The 13,912-nt window shown below is 39.5% G+C and overlaps 1 protein-coding gene across 1 annotated transcript in view; it reads left to right on the top strand.

Annotated features, from left to right (window-relative positions):
- The window catches only part of LOC128119761 (zinc finger protein 426-like), a 167,716-nt gene that overhangs the window by 88,543 nt on the left and 65,261 nt on the right, over positions 1-13,912 (top strand). The gene's annotated exons all lie outside the window — the stretch shown is intronic.

Here is a 13,912-nt window from a genome sequence, read left to right as displayed (position 1 = left end):
GAGTTGAACTCTGGTCCTCTACAAGTGCAGTACATGCTTTTAACTATGTAGCCATCTCTCAAGACCCTGAGTTTATTTTTTAAAAATTCTTTGAGAATTTCATGCATGTGTACAGTGAGATGTGTTCATATCTACCTCCTGTTTCTCCATAACTGGACATAAAGATGAAGGGAGGGCTTGGTGCCATCAAGGAGGGTTAAGGCCTGTACACGCACCTCTTTCAGATTCTTCAGTCCATTCCAAGAGTGTGTTGTCCCCAGCCACAGCCAAGTTCAGGGCTCGACAATGTCAGTGAATCCAGGTATCTAGAGGTACCTGACGGCACCCAGGAATTCCCTAAACTGCTTCTTAGTGGCTGGAGCAGGGATTTTTATTACGGCTTCTATGCAGGCTCGTGACAATAGTCTTTTTCCTTCTCTTACTTCATATCCCAAATGTGTGACCTGGGTGTACAAACCTGAGTTTTATTTTTTGAGACTTGGTAGCCTAATTTAACCAGAGTTTCTAAGAGACCCCAAGTAGCTCTTAAACAGCTCTCCTTGTCCTTGGCTGCCAATGGTAAATCATCCACACATTGAAGTAAGTAACCTCTGGGTACTCATTTCAAAAATGACTTGAGTTCCTGTTGAGAGCTTCATCAAAGATGGTAATGGGGTTCAGGTTAGTTGCCCCTATATTTCCAGTTCAAGATTGCCCCATTTGAATGCAAAGATGTGTGGGCTTACTTTTGATAAAGGGAAGGATAAAAGCATCCTTTAAATCCAGTACAGTATAAACCTTATGTCCAGGCAGTAGCATGCTGAGCAGTGTATACACATTAAGGACGAGTGAATAAATTTCCACCTTCTTGTTCACTTCCCTTATATCTTGACTGGTCTATAGTCTTGGGTTTCAGGCTTTTGAATAGATAATAGAAGTGTTCCAGGCTGATTGGCATGGAGTGAGTATACCTGTCTTGAGGAGGCATTTGATGTAGACCTTGATCTCTTCTCTAGCTTCTGAACTGATGGGGTACTGTTTGACTTGGATATGCATAGCCCCAGAGGTCATCTGTACTACAACCAGCAGCACATGTTCAGTCAAACCAGGAGGACTGTTTTCAGCTCATATGGTTGGAACATCCCTGATCAGTTGCTTTTTTAATTCCCATTCAGGGGTCTGAATTGGGCCCAGGAGGAGGAGGTACCCTCACTCAAAGGACAGGTAATGGTTAGTGCTTTTGCTGGGCTCTCCAGATGTAGCCTTGGCACGTCTCCTGAGAACAAGATAGTTGCTGGGAGTTTATTCAGGTTCCTTCTCAGCAAGGGAAAGGGGCATTCAGGGAGAATGCTGAAAGGATGAGTCACTGCCCCCTTCCCCAAATTAGCAGTTCATTCTGTGGTCCATTTGTATTTTTTTTTTTTTTTTACTTCTGTTGCTCCCTGCACCACCACTGTTTCAGGGGCCCCAGAGGCTTCCATAATACCAAGTGTGAAGTCCCCATTTGGACTAGGAAGTTTATAGGTTGGCCCCCGATTGAGGTTACCATAGGCTCCTGGGGGCCCAATTTGAAAGAGCTTTAGCCCCCCTACTCTTCCAGAGCCAAAATTGGCTTTAGCGGGGAAGGGTCCACCTGTTTCCATTGAGAGCTTTCTTTTGTCCAGTGTCCCAATTCCTTGCAGTATGTACATTACTCCCTTTGCAGGTTCTTCCTCTTATCACAGGGTGTGTGGACGGGGCTGAAGGGACTGGGGGCTTGTAGGATGGCCACTGTGTCTCAGTTCATCTTTTTAATCAACATCTCTTCTTTGCCATGTTGATTGTCAAAACACTTTTTGGGTTATCTCTAGCTGTTCTGACCTATTCTTTTCTGAAAATTTGTCTATTCTTTTTTATGTCTGCTGGGGGTTGACTGAGCAACAAAGGCCAGGTTAACCACCTTGAGGTTTGCTGGATCTTCTGGATCAATGGGAGTATATAGATGATAAGCCTCTAAGAAGTCACTCAAGAAAAGCTGAAGGCCATTTGCCTGGGCCTTGTTTTATGTCTGATACTTTACATACCTTGGTGGATTTCTGGGCTGCCCATTTCAATTCTTCCAATAAAGCCTGGTGGTACTCAACAAGTGACCTTTGACCTTCCTCAGTCCTAGAGTTCCAGTCAGGCCTCTGCCTCGGCAGGACTCTGTCACTGCATTTGTCTTGTTCACTGGTCAGTGTATCCATCCCAGGGAGTACCTTAGCTGAGTCAGTCAGAATCCATTCCCTTTCCTCCATAGTGAAGAGGGCACATAAAATTTGTTGGCAATAGTCCCAAGTAGGAAGGTGGTTAAAGAAGACAGAGTCAATTAGAGAAATAAAGGATCCCAGTTCTGTGCTGAAAGGGGGTTTTAGTTTTTCAGTGGAAAGGGAAGGGGAGAAATGACTCCGGCAAGTTGTCCTTTGACCTCTACATGCACCATGCAATATACACCCCACACATGTACACGAATAGAAAATAATTCCTTAAAAATATTTTTAAAGCCAATTATGGTAACACAGGTCTGTAATCTCAGACTTTGGAAGGATGAGGCATGGATGGAAAGAGAAGGTCAGTTGAGAGAAAGGAAACATATTTATACTTTCACTCAAACATTTATCTTGAAAATAAACTAATAAAAATGTTTGAAATATAATTTTATTCACTTAAAGTTATTCATGGATACTCAAACAGTAGTTATTGGGGGATAGGTGTTCTGACCATCAAAATATCAACCTACAAATCATTCTTTAAAAAGAAAAGTATTTTTTTTTTTTTTGGTTTTTTTCGAGACAGGTTTTCTCTGTGTAGCTTTGCACCTTTCCTGGGACTCACTTGGTAGCCCAGGCTGGCCTCGAACTCACAGAGATCCGCCTGGCTCTGCCTCCCGAGTGCTGGGATTAAAGGCGTGCGCCGCCGCTGCCCAGCCAAAAAGAAAAGTATTTAAAAAGTATTGGAGTACTCTGGTGCTCAATACTCTAAGCAAGTATTAAATGTAGCATCACTAACAAAAGGACAATTTAAATGGATATTTTAGGCTAGATGTGGTGGCACATTTCTTTAATACCAGCACTGCAGAAATAGGAAAATCTCTGAGTTCAAGGCCAGTTTGGTGTACAGAATGAGGCCTTGTCTCAAAAAATGCATTCCTGATTAAATTTAACTATAAAAACATCACCTATAAAATATTTTGTGAATTTTGATTGGCTTTGAAAATTATAAATTTATAAACTCAAGTTTCGTTTGCTTTTGGGATACCATCTTACAAGGACTCTAATTTGCAGTAAGGCTCATTAAGGAAGGGAATGGCTCAGTTGCCTTTAGCCTACTGGCTATGGGAGGGTTAGGACTTCTGTTGGTCTTTTCTGTGCTGAACACACGGATTGCAAGCCCAGCGCCACTTTGAGATCTTTGGCAGCAATTAATTCTGCAGCTCACACACGATTGAGCCTGTATGATAATGAGTATTCAGAGATGGGTAATGCCTAGGGGGCACTCACCAACCTAAGATAGAGCGCCTGTGTGGCCTGGGCAGGTGTCTCCATGACGGGTAAGGTGACCTGCTGACGTCCCATGCAACCTAAGTCAGAAGCTCATTTTCTAGTAAAAGGGGGACCTGCAGGGCCCTGGTCCCCATTTTGGGTAACTGTTGCCTTGCTTGCTGATCTTGACCTTGATATTCTCCCTATGCTAATTCCCTGCCGGGTTCCACCCTCCTGAATGCTTAAGGGAAGTTCCTTGTCTGTGTATCCTGCATAATGGGCATTAACAGCTTAGATGCAAGATTGTAAAACATTGGTAGCGAACTTCTGCCCTTCGGGGTTCTCCCATTGTGCTGTAAGCCTGTATTTAAGACCCCCTCCCTCCTTCAATAAACGGCATTTGGCATTAAAAAAAAAAGAATGACCACAAATAACCACATGACTGCTGTGGGATACCTTTCTGTACACTGTGAACATGTGTTGCTCTGATTGGTTGATAAATAAAGTCATTTGGCCTATAGCAAAAAAAAATTTGTGAATGAGGGTTGAGACTCAGTTTGTAGAATGCTTGCCTAGCATGCACAAAGTCCTGGAATCAATCCACAGTCCTACATAAACAGGACACTGTTGGTGTACACTTGTGATCCCAGTATTCATGAGGTGGTGGCAGGACAGTTATAAGTTGAAGGTCATCCCTGGCTACATACCTAGTTTGAGGCCAGCCTGGGTTACATGAGATCCTGTCTCAAAAAGACCTAAATATATTGCAAATGAGTTTTGAATGCATTAAACCAGAAAGTGACTTTATCATGCTTTTTATATTTACTGGGTTTTATTCTAGTGTGACACATTTCATGTACTCGAAAGAAACTATTTCAGTCTTTCACTGGTGTGGGATAATGTGATTACTAACTAGAGAAACATTTTCAATTCCTTAAATGCCATTTGCTTTTGGTCGATACAGGGCTGTACTGTGAAGTCCAGAATGGGCCTGAAATTGCAACCCTCCTGCTCCAGTCTCCTGAGGGCTGGGATTACAAGTGTGCACCACATCTGACTAATGAGGAAATTCCATGGAGCCTATTTGATAATCCAAGGAATTTATTCTGGGTTAACTCACAACAAGCATAAAAGAGTTGGTCGCATAATCCAGGAGGGGTGGGATGTGGTCCAACGAGGTTCTCTGAAGAACTCTGCCTTGATCCCCAGCACCAGCATCCAAGACCATGAGATAGCCAAGAGAGAGTGAGCACCTACTCATCCAAGGTCTTAAGGCATCCCTGTCTCGGCCATGCCCCCAGTCGGGGGCAGGTACCTAGTAGTTACCTGTTGCCTACTAGTGGTGCTTCAGGGGTGAAGCACAGACAACCACCCCTACATCTCCCCCTTTTGTCTAAGGAAGAAAGTTTTAATCTAACACAAAACTCTATACAATAGAAATAATTATCAAGGAGAAATAAAGGGTGATGACATAAACAAATGAAACTATAACCAACAAGAGCAACATCAAACAAGAGACACATACTAACATCCAGAGAAGTCTAGAGCACAGGTAAATAGCATGTACCTCTGTACTTCCAAAAGGTGTCCTATCTTGAAGAACCTGAACTAATACTTAATATGTTCTAGCTAAGGTACGAGAAGATTGTAACTGTAACTGTTAGTCTTCAATCCCATCAAATATCTGAGAAGGAATACAATAATACCTGAAAACTGGAGATGGACACAAGCAATTTTTGGGAATCTTGTGAGAGTAGACAGAGACAGTTGGCAGCCTGGACACTCATCTAAAGTTTCTCGGCATCATTGGTGCATTCAAATTAGCTACAGGCCTAGAGTATCTGACAGATCATTATCAGAAGCAGGAATTTTGAAAGACCACCTTACCCTGTCTTGGCAGAGTTCAATAGTCACTTTTCCTTGTGTCCCGCTCATCCAGAAGTGACATCATTTACTGTCAGCAGTTGAGGCAAGGGCAGCTCTTTGCCCAGCAAGCCATTTTGTGCCAAGAAGAAGACAAACTTCCAAACAGAAATGTCTTAGGAGCCCAACATTTTTTCAGGATCAAATTGGTGCTAGGAGCAATCATGTCTTACATCAACAGAATTCTAAGTTATTTAAATGCTATATTCTCTAGGTCTATGAAGTGTTTGAAGATTACCTGTCCATCTGACCTATGTATCTGTAAATCTAGACAATCTAACTAACATAACTATAGAGATAACAAGCACAGGTGACTATAAATCTGTAAGTCTTATCTACCTAAATAACCTAAGGACTAAGGCTTCAGGTAAACAGCATAAACAGCCTGTAAGCAAATGTATAGCAGGAGGACAATGACCTTAAAATTGTGGCAATACACAAAATAGCTTAAGCAGAGTTAGGAATGTATAGTGCAATATGTAATATGATAACAATCCTAAATATATATCAGTATACAAAATATCCTAAACAGAGGTAGAACAGTATGACAAATATAATTTTACATTTGTATCAATATACAAAATATTTCAAATAGGAGTAGAAATATATGTACATTACAACAAATATAGTTCTGTATTTGTATCAATATACAAATTCTTAAATATGAATATAAAAAGTTTACATTTGTATCAATATACAATAATCCCTAAGAGTGCAATTTATCTAAGGCTGATATTTTACTAAATTAGTTTACTAGTATCTACAATAATCTACCTTAATATCCTATACCTATCCATTCCCCTTTTTCTTTCTTTTTTTTTAAAATTTTTTTAAATCTTTTTTTTATAAGATTTATTTATTATATATACAGCATGTATGACTGCAGGCCAGAAGAGGGCACCAGATCTAATTAGAGATGGCTGTGAGCCACCATGTGGTTGCTGGGAATTGAACTCAGGACCTCTGGAAGAACAGTCAGTGCTCTTAACCTCTGAGCCATCTCTCCAGCCCCCAATTTCTTTTCTTAAGGGGAATACCAAGTCAAATATTTTCTTACACTCCAAACCCTGCAACCATTATCCATAGCCCTAAGAAACATGAAAACTTTGGGGAAAAGGTGTCTTTTTTTAGAATTGCTTTCTGCTGTTTAGGGGGCAACAGTATCTCTGTGGGGTCCTGTAAGAAAGCTCAGATAGTTAGGTCTCAGTTGGACTAACTATAGATTCTGCAACCAGTCTCAGAGTATTGGGAAAGGTTGTCTGAGATTCTGGCTAGAGGTGTAGTAGGATAGACCATCCTATCAGGAACTATCTTGAAGAGTTTTCAGTCCAAGGTTGATCATTGAGTAATGTTTATGAATTCCATGGCATCATTCTGGACTGGGTAGAGTCGAAAGTTTGGGATTTATACTGGATAGAGAAGGGATTCTTCAAAGGAGAGGAAAAGCATAGAAAGAAATAGAGTTGAGATGACAGTGGTCCCTAAATTATTGGTTTTTTTCTGTCTCACATTGGTTGGCTCTTCAGATATGAGACAGAATCTCCTAATTTTCCTTTTAGTAATATGCTTGGGTTTAGAGAAGGAGAGAGCCAAATTCCAACTCTAAAGCCAGCTTGATTTATTATTGAATCAGGACCACAACTATTCTAGAGTTAAAGAGATATTGATGTGAGGCAGTGAGATATTACCATATAGAGTATATTTGTACCAATAGGTTCTTTCCTTCTGTTGTATATGTCTGGGTATCCAAGGCCTTATGATTTCTGGAAGATGGGTATTTCCATTATCCTGTAAATAAAGAAAACAGAACCCTGACCCAACCCTTATTTGTTGAATTTTTCTTACAACTTGTAGAGATGTCACATCTGTGGATGAGCTTTTACTTCTCCTCATCAAGGGGTTTCTCCTGTTCAAATCAAATTTTTATTGATTTTGTTGGTATCCATAGCTTTTCTTATCCTGCAAAAACAAAAGCAAAACCCTTTCCTCAATGTAGGATGTATCCTGGTTTCCATTCTGAGGTCAACACATCTTTGAAATAAACAGGTTGATTTAGCTCAAGAGTTTTTTCTGTTGTGCAGTGTCTCTCTACAGCTGTTGTTCCTTTCTCATCAGCATTGAGAAAATTCAAGGTTAATAAAGCATTATGCAATCTATTTCTAGGAGTCATTGTACATGACTCAATGTTAATAAACATTTTTATTTTGTTTATTAAGCATATCCTTTAAAGTTCAATTGGATCTTTTTTTGTAATAAGCAAAAAACTGTCTAATTTTATTTGAGACATATGCTGGGCATTGTTAATCTTAATTTGTACAGGTATTCCCATGATGGCCATAACTTCTAATAGGTGTGTAATTACAGAATCAGCCTATTCAGAACTCATAGGAGTTGCCCATTGAAATCCTAAATAGGTGTCAATGGTATTGTGTACATACTTTAATCTTCCAATTTCTGTAAAATGAAACACATCCATCTGCCAAATATCATTTCTTTGTACAACTTTTGGATTGCTTCCTGCAGGTAATGGAGTTTGGTTATAGAAGGAACAAGTAGGACATTTTCTTACAATTTCCTTGGCTTGTTGCCAAGTGATGGAGAAATCCTTCTTCAAACCCTTGCTATTTACATGGTGTTTCTTATGAAATTCTGAGGCTTCTAGCACATTACCTATTACTAACTGATCAATCTCATCATTACCTTATGCTAGAGGTCCTGGCAGACCTGTATGGGAGCTGATTTGGTATATATGTGTGTGTGTGTGTGTGTGTGTGTGTGTGTGTGTGTGTGTGTATGTGTGTATACATATAAAATGTTCCCTATTTCTGGTGATTTCCTGTAATTGTATGAATAATGAAGTTAATTCTGTATTATTAGGAATAAATTCAGAAGTTTCAATATGTAAAACACCTCTCTCTGCATATTGAGAGTCAGTGACTATATTGAGGAGTTCTGTGAAGTCCATCAGTACCATAAGAATGGCATACAGTTCTGCCTTTTGTACAGAGCTGTATGGACTTTGTACCACTTTACTTAAGTCTCCTGATTTATATCCTGCTTTCCCTGATTTATTTGCATCAGTAGAATGTGGGGACTCCAGAAATTGGCTTTTGTCGGACAATGTGAGGAACAACCCACTCAGTTCTCTTTAAGAACTATATTCACATGCTTTTTGGGTTAACAGTTGTTAATCTTTCCCAAAAAGTTACTGCAGGCTCTTTGCCAGTATTCATTATCTTTTTTGACATTATTTATTATGTATACAGTGTTCTCCCTGAATGTCAGAAGATAGCACCAAATCTCATTATAAATGGTTGTGAGCTACCATGTGGGTACTGGGAATTGAACTCAGGACCTCTAGAAGAGCAGTCAGTGCTCTTAACCTCTGAGCCATCTCTCTAGCCCCTCATTATCTTTCCATAGTGTGGAAATGTCCTCATTAGTTAAAGGTACTACAATTTCTGCTGGGTCCATTCCTGTTAGCTGGCAAAGTCTTAATTTTCCTTTTAGAATCAAATCAGAGATATTTTCCACATAAGTCTTTAACTTCTTACTTAATTTATGTGGTAGAAATATCCATTCCAATATAACATCTTCCCTCTGCATCAAAATCCCTGTGGGGGAGTTTCTGGAGGGGAGTATGGCCAGAATGTTTTTAAGTTCTGGATTTACATGATCCACATGCACTTTTCCTATTTTCTTTTCTACTAGAGCCAATTCCTTCTCAGATTCGGCTGATAATTCTCTTGGACTATTTAAGTCCTTGTCCCCTTTTAGGGTATTGGCCAAATTTACTAGTCCATGTTTAGGTATTCCAATTATAGGCTGTAAGTTGGAAATGCTTCTTAACAAATTTTTGAAAATCATTAAGAGTCCACAATCGATCTCTCCTGAGTTGTACCTTTTGGGGTCTAATTTTTTGTAGCTTTATCTTATATCCTAACTAATTACTTTGTATTCTTTTAAGAACAATTTGTAGTCCACAGTGAGGCAAAACTTTCTTTTCTTCTTCAAACATGCTTTCTAAGGTACCTAATGTTGGATCAGCTAATAAGATATCCATATAACGATAAATTATGGATTGTGGAAATCTCACATGAATTATCTCCAATGGTTTTTGCACAAAATATTGACACAAGATAGGGCTGTTTAATATTCCCTGTGGGAGGACCTTCCATGATATCTCTTGACTGGATGGGAATTGTTATAATTAGGTACTGTGAAGGCAAAATTTTCTCTATCCTTTTCTTGTAAAGGTATGGTAAAGAAACAGTCTTTTAAGACAAAAACTATAATAGGCCATTCTTTGGGTAGCAGAGAGGGCAAGGGTAGCCCATTCTGTAGGGAGCCCATAGGTTGAATTACTTTATTAATGGTTCTCAGATCTGTCAGCATGCTTCAATTACTGGACTTTTTTCTAATAACAGGAGAATTCCAAAGGCTGGTAGATTCTTCAACGTGTTGAGCATTCAACTGCTCTTGAACCAGCTGTTCTAAAGCCTGTAGCTTCTCTTTTGTCAGAGGTCATTGTCCAACCTGGACAAGTTTATCAGTTAGCCATTTTAAAGGTAGGGCTGTTGGTACTTCTGAGAGTGCAGCAGTTGTGCTCTGTTTATGTACAGCCTGAATGGTTGGTGGCTGTTTTTTATAGTATGTTATAATATTATTCCTAGAAACATGCATTGGTCTATATTCCCTTTCTGAGATTGTAGGAATTTAAATCTGGGTATCCCACTGGTATAACAGATCTCAGCCCCAAAGATTCACTGCTACATTTGCCACATATGGCTTCAGCCTTCCTCTCTGTCCTTCTGGTCCTATGCGTTCAACCCATCTCATTGTTTTACCTGAGATAGGGTTCCAATCCCTAGAAATTGGACATCTACCTCTTGAAGAGGCCAATTTGCATGCCATGATTTTGGTGTAATTATAGTCACATCTACACCTGTGTCTACCAGGCCCTCTAGAACAATGCCATTAATTCAAAGTCCAAGCTTTGGTCTTTATTTATTTGTGGAAGTCTGCCAAAATATTCATTTTATTGTATTCTTTGGAACTTTTGATTTAGCTAGCAGAGCTGTTTTATTATCCAGTGCAGTATCATTCTTTACATTAGACAATGCATTGTTTAATTGTTCTGAAGAGGAATTTCCTCCCCAGTGGCTGGAAATGTTTGGACTATGTTTGATTTGGGGGCTGGCAAGAGTTCCTCTGAGGAGTTTCTTGCCAATAAAAAGTTGCCTTATATATCTATTGTTGATCTGCATTCATTGGTCCAATGTTGGCCTTTGCCTCATCTTCTACATAATCCAGAAGGTTGAGCTCTCCCATTTGGGTTATTTCTAGAAGGAGTATTGCTTCTAGGAGCACCCTATGTACAGTTTCTATTTATATGACCTGTTGTACCACAGTTAAAACATTTGGTACCTTGAGGCCTCCTTCCACTTCTGGAAATTCCCTCTCCTATCCAAGCCTCATTACCACAGTTTAGAGACTCAACACCATTAATATATTGAACCCATTCTTCCAAAGGTGCTGACCTGACCTTTAATGGTGTAAGTATTCTTTTGCATTCTGCATTAGCATTGCTGAATGCCAAGGACTCAGTTAATACTTGTCTTAGTTCTTTGACACTGGCTTTTTTTATAACTGTAGTCTGCCTTTGCAAAAAATCAGTAAAAAAAAATCAGTGGCCCTTGGAAAATTTTTGTGTATTGCTCAATTGGTTTTCTTGGTTCTGGGATTTTTCCCAAGCATTTAGTGCTGCTGTATAGCATAGGGATACTATATGCTCACCAAAAGTATTTTCTAAATTTCTATCATCAAAATGTCCCTCACCAAGAATTTGATCTTGGGAGATCTTAAAACCTCTGATCTTACCCTGCTTCCCTAGACTTCTAGGTTCCTCTCTCAATCAGATTTCACATTGTAACTGCTGGCTATATTCTAGAACAGTTGAGATCAACAGATTCCAATCATCTGGTATGATTCTATTTGTGGAAGACCACGTATTTAACATCTGTCTTACATATATTGAGTGTATGTTATATGTGACCACCACTTCCTTAATGGTTTTTAAATATCTCATGGGAATAGCTTGCAACATATATTCTACATGTGGCTCAGGCTGTCTATCATCTGCTGGCTTCTCATGGTTGATGACAGGATGAGCCATTGTATGAGAGCCATCTGGAGATGTTAGGACTTGTATGGTTTTCCCCTTCTGCCTCTTAGCTCCTTTGTCATCTTTACTGAGAGTTATGTCCAGAGCTTGCAACTGAGCACCTATGATAACATGCATTGAGTGAACCTCCTCTGTTGTAACGGATTCCAGAAATTTCATTGAATTATGCAAACTTTTATGTCCTTCTGAAACACATGATTCCATAGCCCTTATTTTATCAGTTAACAATAATCTTTCTTCCTTATAAAGTATCTGAGTAGCAGCAACATCACTTTGGAGAGTTATTGATTTATCCATTGAGTATTCATATTTATTATCAATAAAATCAAATCTGGTTGTACATTTATTATTAATAGACTGAAGTTCTTGTAATAAATTAGCAGATTCCAAACAAAGGATCCTCTTATTTAAGTCTTTATTACTACCTTGTAAAGCCTGGTTTTTAGATTCCAGAGAAAGTATCTTTTTATTTAAGTCTTCATTGCTACCTTGTAAAGCCTGTATCAGCCTCAGTAACGACTCATCTTTGTTATTACTATTAAACCAGTTCTTCAATGCTATGTGAATTATTATGCTAAACACTAAAATGGTGTATATCATGTACGTCCCAGGAAGGTCGTATATGTCCTGTAAAAATTCATTCATCATACAAGCAAGCAAAAAAGTTTTCAAATTCTTGTGAAGTAATATTTTCCACCATGTTTTGAGAAATAGTCAAAATTTGTAAAGAAAAATTTATTAGCTTGTTTATTTATTAATTGGTTTTAAGGTGTAAAACTATCAAGTACTTTTACCTTGAATAAAATCCTTGGTTGCTGATGTTTCAGTTCTTGTGATGATTTTTGGGTGTAGTAGTGCTGTTCGGCCAGCAGGTGTCTCACTAAAGCAGGTTTTGCAGAAGACCTTAACCTGTATGTCTTAAAGGGCTGTAGTTTAACCATTAGGTTCGCTGTCCACTATGCATGTGGCAGCCCTGTATGTGGCAGCCCTGTGTGTGCATGGGCCTGAGATGCGACCGGTGGGTTTGGGGGCCGCTCACCACATCTTAGGCCTGCTTGGTCTACATAGAGAGTTTATGGCCATTCAGTGAGACCTTGTCTTGCAAGAAAGACAGGAATGTCTTCATGGACAAAATGTGAATGAGGATGAAAAGCTAAAGGCACCCTATTTTCTCAATAAATAAATTCATTCTTTTAAGATCAACAGCATCCTAAACCGTTCCTTTCATACTCACCTTGGCGGTCTCTTCTCTGTAATGCTCCCACGTCTTCTAACTGAGAGATCAGGTTGGGTTTGAGCAGTAAACAACCTGTGCACAGGGACTGCTGTACAACAGAACAGACTCATAGAAGCATCAAGTACCTCCAGATAATCCATAATGTTGCTCCTCATTATAATCATGAAATTATTTATGAAAGGCTGATGTAGTTTGAAAGAAAATTGCCCCAAAGGCTCATAGGGAGCGGTACTATTAGGAGGTGTGGCTTTGTTGGAGGAAATGTGTCACTGGGGATAGGCTTTGAGGTTTCAAATGCCCTAGCCAGGCCCAGTATCTCTCTCTCTTCCTGCTGCCTGCAGATCTGGATATAGAACTCTCACCTCCTTCTCCAGCTCCATGTCTGCCTGTACACTGCCATGCTTCCTACCATGATGACAATGGACTAAATCTCTGAACTGCAAGCCAGCCCCAATGAAATGTTTTCAAGAGTTGCTGTGGTCATGGAATCTCTTCACAGCAATAGAACTTTGACTAAGACAGCTGAAAATGACCTTTATCTGTTTCTAAAGACTATCACTGAACCTTAAAGCACAAATCAATGATTATGTACACAATTATAACTAACACTCTCACTCAGGAAACTGAGTTAAACTGACTGTCTTCTGCCCACCCTTCTTCACATTTCTCTTTCTTCTCTCTCTCTCTCTCTCTCTCTCTCTCTCTCTCTCTCTCTCTCTCTCTCTCTCTCTCTCTCTCTCCAGGATCTTATGTATCTTAGACTGACCTAAAAAAAATACAAAAACAAAAAACTATGTAGCTGAGGTTGGCTTTGAACTCCTGATCCTCCTGCCTCCACTTCCAAAGTGGATTACAGATGTGCATCACCACATCTGCACTTGGACCACATTAAGAATTTATTTGAGGGCTGGAGAGATGGCTCAGAGGTTAAGAGCACTGGCTGTTCTTCCAGAGGACCTGAGTTCAATTCCCAGCACCCACATGGTGGCTCACAACCATCTGTAATGAGATCTGGCTCTCTCTTCTGGCCTGCAGGGATACATGCAGACAGAACACTGCATATATAATAAATAAATAAATAAATAAATA

Source organism: Peromyscus californicus, unplaced genomic scaffold (assembly GCF_007827085.1).
Source record: "Peromyscus californicus insignis strain IS unplaced genomic scaffold, ASM782708v3 Scaffold_11__1_contigs__length_118956290, whole genome shotgun sequence".
NCBI classification, from domain to species: domain Eukaryota; kingdom Metazoa; phylum Chordata; class Mammalia; order Rodentia; family Cricetidae; genus Peromyscus; species Peromyscus californicus.
The sequence above is the reverse complement of the archived record's forward strand: the minus strand, read 5'-3'. Positions and strand labels throughout refer to the sequence as shown.